We start from the raw sequence: 7829 nt of genomic DNA on the forward strand, positions 1-7829 counted from the left end.
CTGATGTTTATTATAGTCAAATATCTGAAACTAAAGACAAACATCTTGAAATCAGTGAGTGAGAAACAGCACTTTATCTACAGGGGAAACAAATCAAATGACAGTGGACTTCTCACCAAAAACAATAAAGACCAAAAGAAAGCAGCATAATAGTCTTCAAATGCTGAGAGAAAAGAACTATTAATCCAGAGCTCTACACTTAGTAGAAATGTCCTTAAGGAATGAAGGGGAAATGAAGACATTGTCAGATGAAAGAACATAAAGAGAACTTTTTTTTTTTTGTCAGAAGAGCTGACGTAAAAGGAGAGCTAAAAGAAATTCCTAAATATAAGTAAAAGATTTTAAAAATACTTAGAACATCAGGAAGGAAAAAGAACACATTAAACCCAAAATATGGGGATATATGTTACCTAATGCTGAAAGAGTCAATCAACCAAGAATATATAGTAATCCTGAACATGTATGCACCAGACAACAGAGCTGCAAAATATGTAAAGCAAAAACTGATTGTACTGCAAAAAAAAAAAAAAAGATAAATCCACAAATACCCGCTCATGATAAAAGTCCTTAGAAAAATAAGAAAAGAGGAAAATTCTTCAACTTAATAAAGATATTTGCAAAACCGATATAGTTGATATTATACTTAATTATAAAACCTTGAATTCTTTTCTCTTAAGATCTGGAAGAAGACACAGATGCCTGCTAGTACTACTATCATTCAAAATACTACCATTTTAGCCAGAAGTTCTAGCCAGTGCAAAACAGTAAGAAAAATAAGTAAAAGGCATAGCAGATCTTAAAGGAGGAAATAAAACTTCCTATTTTCAGTTTACATGATTATCTTTGTTGAATAAACCCAATAAGTCTACAAAAATATTGCTAGAACTAAAACAGACTTTAGCACGGTTGTGGGATACAATATAAGCATTCAAAATTCAGTTGTATTTTTATATACTAGCAATGAGCATGTAGACTTAAATTTAAAATATAATACCATTGATGATCATTTATAAAATGAAATAATTAAGTGTAAATCTAATGAATGTATAGGACTTGTAGGCTAAATACTATACAACACTAATTAAATAAATCAAATATCTAAATAACTGGAGGGACACATTGTGCTCATTGGTTGGAAAACTCACATAATGAAGGTAACAATTTTCCTGAAATTGAAATATAAGTTTAACACATTTCTTTCAAAATACTAGCAAAATATTGTGTAGTTATAGACAAGATTATTCTAAAATTTATATAGAAAGTTGAAAAAACTAGAATATCTGTGGGACAATGTTAAAACAATGCTGAGAGGGAAATTTATGATATTAAATGCATATATTAGGAAAGAAGAAAAGTCTTAATAATCTAAACTAAAACTATTAAAAAGAAGAATAAAGAGGAGGAATTACTCTACCTAATTTCAAGACTTATTATAGAGCCTCTATAGTCAAGCTGTGTGGTGTTGATGAAGGAATAGATACATAAACCAATGGAACAGAATAAAGAGTTTGGAAACAGAGTCACATAAATATGCCCTGCTGACTTTTTATAAAGGTACAAACATATTTCAATGGATGAAATATAGACTTCCAATAAATTATGTTGGATATCTATGGGTAAAACAACAAACAAACAAAAATAAATAAAACAGAACCTCAACCAAAATCTCACACCTCATATAAAATATTAGTTCAAAAATATTTTGAGCTTCAGTGTAACAATATAATTAGAAATTAGACAAAAGACACAACCAGACATTTTACCCAGGAGGATATACAGAAGGCAAATAAGCACATAAAAATTGTTCAATGTCATTAGCCATTAATGGAGTGCAAATTGAAACCATAATTAGATGTTGCTCCACACCTATAAGAATGACTACAATAAAAAATAATGACAACACCAAATATTGGCATGGGTGTGAGGAAGTGGATTACTCAGATATTGGTGGTGGGAATGTAAACGATACAGTCACTGTGTGAACATCTGTTTATAATACTGCCTCACAATAACACTTCTGGGCATTAACCCTAAAAACACATTCACACAAAGCCTGTACATGAATGATATAGCAACTTTATTCATAGTAGCCCCAAACTGGAAACAACTGAGATGTCCTCCAATAGGTGAACCGTTAAATGAACTATGATACAGCCATATCATGGAATTCTACTCAGCAATAAAAAGAAAAAAATAAGACTATTGATATACACAACAACATGGGTGAATCTCCTTGCTGAGTGAAAAAGCAAATCCCCAAGTCAGTATACATTGATTCTGTTTATATAACATTCCTTAAATGACAGAATTATACAAAGAATATTTGTGGCTGCCAAGGGTAAAAGAGGAGACGGAAGGGTGGGAAAACGGTGGACGTAGCTAACAAAAGGGCAACATGAAGCCTCCCTGAGGTGATGGAAATGTTCTGTGTCTTGACTTTAACAGTGTCAGTTTTCTGGTTGTGATATTGACCAGCCACCTCATGCTCAACAGGAGGGAGTCCTGCCGCCATGTCCACTCACTGGCTCTTGTCCTTAATTACCCTTTGCTGGAAACCTCAGTTTCTTCCCATGTGGACTCTTCTCTGGCAGCCCACAAAGTAGATGTTTCCTCCTAGAGCAAGTGAGAGAAAGAGTGATAAAGTTTACCAGAGATGGAAGCCACAGTCTCCTTGGAATCTAACCTTGAAGGGACTCCCATCACTTTCACTAATTTCTATTTGTTAGAAAAGAGTCATGAGGTCCATTCTACACTAAAGAAGGAGGAAATTACATAAGAGCATGAGTGCCAGTAGGCAGGTATCATCTGGAGCTATTTTTAGTGGCTGCCTTTCACAGTCAGCTCCAGGGGACTAATATTTCGTCTTGTGTGTTACTGAGTTCCCCGTCCCTAAATGGAGGCAAGCACAAGGGAGCCACTGAAGTATTCCTGGGATGGGTGAACAGGCAAATGAATAGTTTGATAACCTGGAAAATTTACAGTATAATTATGTGTACTAAACCAACGACCTTGACATTATGATACAATGCCATCTCTATGAATAATCAGTAACTTGGGGAAATTAGTGGTACAAGTTTCTTCAGCAGACTTTACTTTTCAGAAACCAAGGGTTTCACTCCAGCTGAATTCATTAGTGGATGTGCTGAATTCTGTTCATTTCACTTTTTAAGTAATGAAATTAAATACATTTTTTTCATTAAATCATTACATGGCGGCTCATGCTTTTATGAGGAGAGGAACAACAGGAAAATTCCTTTCATAGTCTTGGAATGGGAGATTTAACTTTGATAATTCCTCCAGCATTTTATAAACTGCTCGTATTTATGTAGTAATGAAAATATATAAATCCACACATATTTCACTACGGGAGAAATAAATGAAGCCCAGTCCTGGGAGGCTTGTCTTTAATCAGGAAATGTGCAACATTTGGCTGTAGTGAATTAGCCATTTGTCTCACTAATGTAAATCCTCAAGAGCACTGAGGGCCCAGCAGAAAAGTCCACAGCGTACATGCCCTCCAGGGTCCTGGGAATGAGTTACGTGTAGACACAAAAAGATCCCAGTGTGTCGGTGCCAGATCATATTCATGTCAGCAAAGTCCTAACTTACATGATTCTCTTTATCCCCAAAAGCCCCACGAATAAATCCATCAGAAACACGGCACATTTCAGCCATGGGACACCACATAGGAGACAATAAGCTTTCATTGTCTTGTGATTTACCTTCAGGTTCTGTTACAGGCATTGTCGATGGAGACATTTGTTCTGGTTTCAGAGACCCGTGTGGTTCTTAGCCTGTTTTCTGCATATGTGTCTAGTTTCCTCACATTGAGTTTTATTGTCTAAGGTGGCAAGAGAAAAAACAGTCAATATCAGAAAATTCAGAAATGCAAACAATTAAACAGCCCTTGGGGATTATTTCTATCATAAATGTGGCCATTTTGATTAACTTGGTCCATCTGTCATTACTGCAAACAATTCATCAAAGCAGGCCAGTCCTACATAAATGCCATCAGTAGTTGAGACAGCCTAGCTGAAGAGACAGCAGTAGCATTAATCTTTGCAGCTGTGCATTACTCATGCTAGTTTACTATTCTAATCTTGTAGGTTTTAAAAAAATCACATCCTCAACAGATAGGGTAATATTTTCATATCAATTTAACCAGATTTACTCTCTGATCCCATCACTCAGCCAATACAGATAGGGGATGGTTACCAGCTGTATTAAATCTCGCTTTACCTTTAATTTTGTTACTCAAAAATTTTTCATCTATTTTTCTTACATTTCAAAATGATGCCATTATTTAAAATATCATCCCACTTAAAAAATAGTAAGAGTAGCGTTGTGTTTAAGGGAAGTCACTTAAGGATTTTAAGTACAATTACATAGAAATTTTGAGTACAATTACACAGAAATGAGAATGTGGATTCACTTTCTTTGTTAATTTTGATATTATAAAAATGAAAACATGACCTTTAGGGCTTCACCTCAGAAGAAATGCTGAAATTCTAATACATTAAATATTTATATTAAAAAATGAAAACCAGAGATAAATATAAAACTGTAGGAGATCATATATCTGATCTTGAAATCAAAGTCACTTTCCAAACCTGAATCAACAGGAAATACAAGAGAAGAAAATAAACATTAAATGTGAATTTGAATTTGAAGATGTTAAAATAATCACAGACGTAATTTTAAAAGTTCAAATAAGAAAAATAATTACAACAAATATAAACGAGGAGGGTTACATTTACAGTACTAAATATTTACAATAATAAAGTATCGTAGAAAGAGTCCATATAAGTGATAAGAAAAATACTAAAATTTAGTGGAAAGATGATTACAACAGGACTATTAGAGAAGAGGAATTACAGATGATGAATAAAGTGATTTACATTGTTTAGCTTAATAATTAAAGTAAAATTAAAACAAAAATATCACTTTCTTGCTTGAGAGAGCAGTAAAATTTTTTAATGGTAATTCCCAATTTCAGAAAGGTTGAAATAAAATGAGCCCTCTCATATACTTTTTGAAAAATCAGACATTTGGGGGATGTTCTCTCTTTTTCTTTCTTAAAATGTTTATTACCTCTTAGGAAGAAATCTAAGTAAAACTTGATGTAGGCAAAGATTTTGATTAAGGATGTTCATCCAAAATTATACATAATACTAAAAGTTTAGAAACAAAATAGAATACCCATGGATAGTCAAACTGTCAAATTATCAAATGTTCACTTCACAGCAAAATGATCAAATTATGAAATATTATTAATATCCTAACTCATATTTTCAAAGATAATTTAGACACATATGAAACTGATTGATACATGAAAAAGAACATGATAATCATATCCATATACAAATGTGTAAAAACTGTATAAAACTAAATTATGTATACATATAAATAATAAAATAGTATTTATATTATATAACAGTGTAAATATATATAATGTCAGCATAATTATATATAATGTATATTAATAACTTATTTTATATATATAAATAATATATAATGGAAGGAAATGAGCTAAATGTTAACTGTGATTAATAAATTTGATAATACTTTTCCATCTTATTTGCTTATCTATCTTCAGTTGTTCTACAATTACATAATAGTTTTGTGTAAAAAATTAAAGAAAAAGGTGTAAATTTAAAGAAAAACAAGTTTGCTTTATAAAGACACTGTTTTCCTATATTTCCTTTAATTTCCTATTTTATATATGCTTATGTGATGCCCTCTGACAACTGGGCAGGCACATCTCTAGCAATCAGGTCCAGGAGTCTGAACCTAGAGCCTTGTATGATCACTTGATAAGACAAAAGAAACTAGGGAAAGGCTCTTTGCAAATGGTACTGGGTATGACTGGTCTCAGCTCTTCCTTAAATGTCATGCTTTTCTTATGACATTTTGCACTCAGATACAACTCACCAACATACCTGTAGTACACCAATATTTTTTCAGCTTGTAAGCCACTCTCAATATTCTTTGCCGCTGTCTGTCACACGTTCCCTGTGAGATGACACATCAGGATCAGAGGGGGCCTTGTCTGCAGTGCACTTCACTGAATTCACTCTGGAACTGATCTGCACTCGGAAGGTTTGAATAATAACAAAAGCAGTGGTGATTTTTCTGAATAAGTTCCAGTCGCCCAAGAAGGGCTGCACATTGCATTTAATTGGTTCCTGGCATATATTGCTTAGGGACAGAGAGTATTGTTTAAAAAGGTATCCATAAATCCTGTTGTGAGCTAGTTATAATAGAATTTTGTTCTTTGCATTAAATATAAAATGTCCACCCCTTTAGTGAATGGCAGTGAGCAAAGGCACTTGGAACTTTCAGCAGTAGAAAATACGGTTGGATGCTTGAAGAAGTTCGAATTCTAGGAAGATAGACAAGTCAGAAGTACACCTCAATTTAAAGCTCCTTTCTCCTGGCTATTTAACCATATCCTGACAATAGAAAGGAGACAAACTGACACACTGGGATGGAGTTTCCACAAGAGATGGTCAGGCTGCCGGGCCATTGGTGGCTGACCTACCCCTGTGACAGCCGGCTCCCGTGGTGTCCTGTCAATCTCTTTGTGTGTTTTAGGATGTTCCTGGTCGGGGTCTGGGGAGTGACACTCAACCAGCACCGACGGCACAAATGCACAGGCTCAGCTGTCCACGGAGAGATAAAGAAACATTGGAATATATTCTCTGCCTTTGGGAGTTTATTATCTTATTGGAAGAACCTCAAAAGTAAAAAGATTTTGTAACTTTTACTTTATTTTCATTTCCAACTTGCTCTTACAAAGCAGGACATTGTGTGATGCTGGATTATTTACTGTTGCTCCTGGAAAGGAGTAACTATTAGTCGTTTTCTTATTTCATGACAGATTTCTTACTCTTATGAAGTTGCTAATATAAATATTTTGAGATTAAGAAGTTGACATTTAATTACACATTTACATACTGCTTGTACAACTAATTACATGAGATTAAGATGAGGCCAGGCTCAGACACCCAGATGACTTGTCACAGACTAAGAACCAGGAGGGAGGGCGGCAACCACGGTCTCAGGACGAGGACAGCAGTGGCAGGAGAGCAGTGGGCGAGAGAGATGCCCAGGCCGTTCAGGAGTCGGCAGGGTGTGGCCAATGTTCTCCTCCGATGGCTCATGGTCCTGCTTATTACACAATCCAGGTCTTAAGTCTTAGTATTCTGTAAGCCAGTCAACTCTTAAACGTTTATGCTAAATGACAGCATTATAATGACCTGATGTCATGTTTCTGGGACAGATCACAGTGAACCTGCCCCATTAAAGAGGCAGAAATAGCAGGGCCGGGGCAGTGAGGAAGTGACTCTTGGGGACCTTAACTCTAATTCGAGCGCATTTTGCAAGAGCTTGCATATTCTCTTTAGTCCATTTCAACTTCAAAATAATAGGGTTCTAAAATTATAATTATATAAGTATAGCATGAGGCCTCAGTCAGAAATTTTAGCACAAACACTTCACCGACAGCCTCAGTATGGTAACATTGATCTCTTTCTTCTCTCAGCAGTGGTAACAGGTTGTTTTCAACCCTCACAAGGTACCTTCCTAGTTATGTTGTAGATCCTTTAACAGTAAAAATGGTATCCTATTTTGGTCATAGTTCCTTCAGGGTGTATATTAGTTTCCAAGGGCTGCTGAAACAACCTGCCACAATCTGGATGGTTTAAAACAACAGAAATGTATTCCAGCACAGTTCTGGAGGCCAGGAGGCCCAGCTCAAGTTGCCGGCAGGGCCAGGCTCCCTCTAAGGCTCTGAGTGGAATGCTCTGTTGCCTCTTTCTAGCCACTGG

General features: G+C 35.3%; 1 long non-coding RNA gene across 1 annotated transcript; it reads right to left on the reverse strand.

Moving 5' to 3' along the window:
* Window positions 1-2097: 2097 nt before the first annotated feature.
* On the reverse strand, window positions 2098-6069 carry LOC137204924 (uncharacterized). Its single transcript, XR_010933908.1, has 3 exons — window positions 5940-6069; window positions 3723-3841; window positions 2098-2613 (listed from the first exon to the last, which is right to left on the reverse strand). It is a non-coding gene; the product is annotated as an uncharacterized lncRNA (long non-coding RNA).
* Between the last annotated feature and the right edge of the window lie 1760 nt (window positions 6070-7829).

Source organism: Pseudorca crassidens, chromosome 13, assembly GCF_039906515.1.
Source record: "Pseudorca crassidens isolate mPseCra1 chromosome 13, mPseCra1.hap1, whole genome shotgun sequence".
NCBI classification, from domain to species: domain Eukaryota; kingdom Metazoa; phylum Chordata; class Mammalia; order Artiodactyla; family Delphinidae; genus Pseudorca; species Pseudorca crassidens.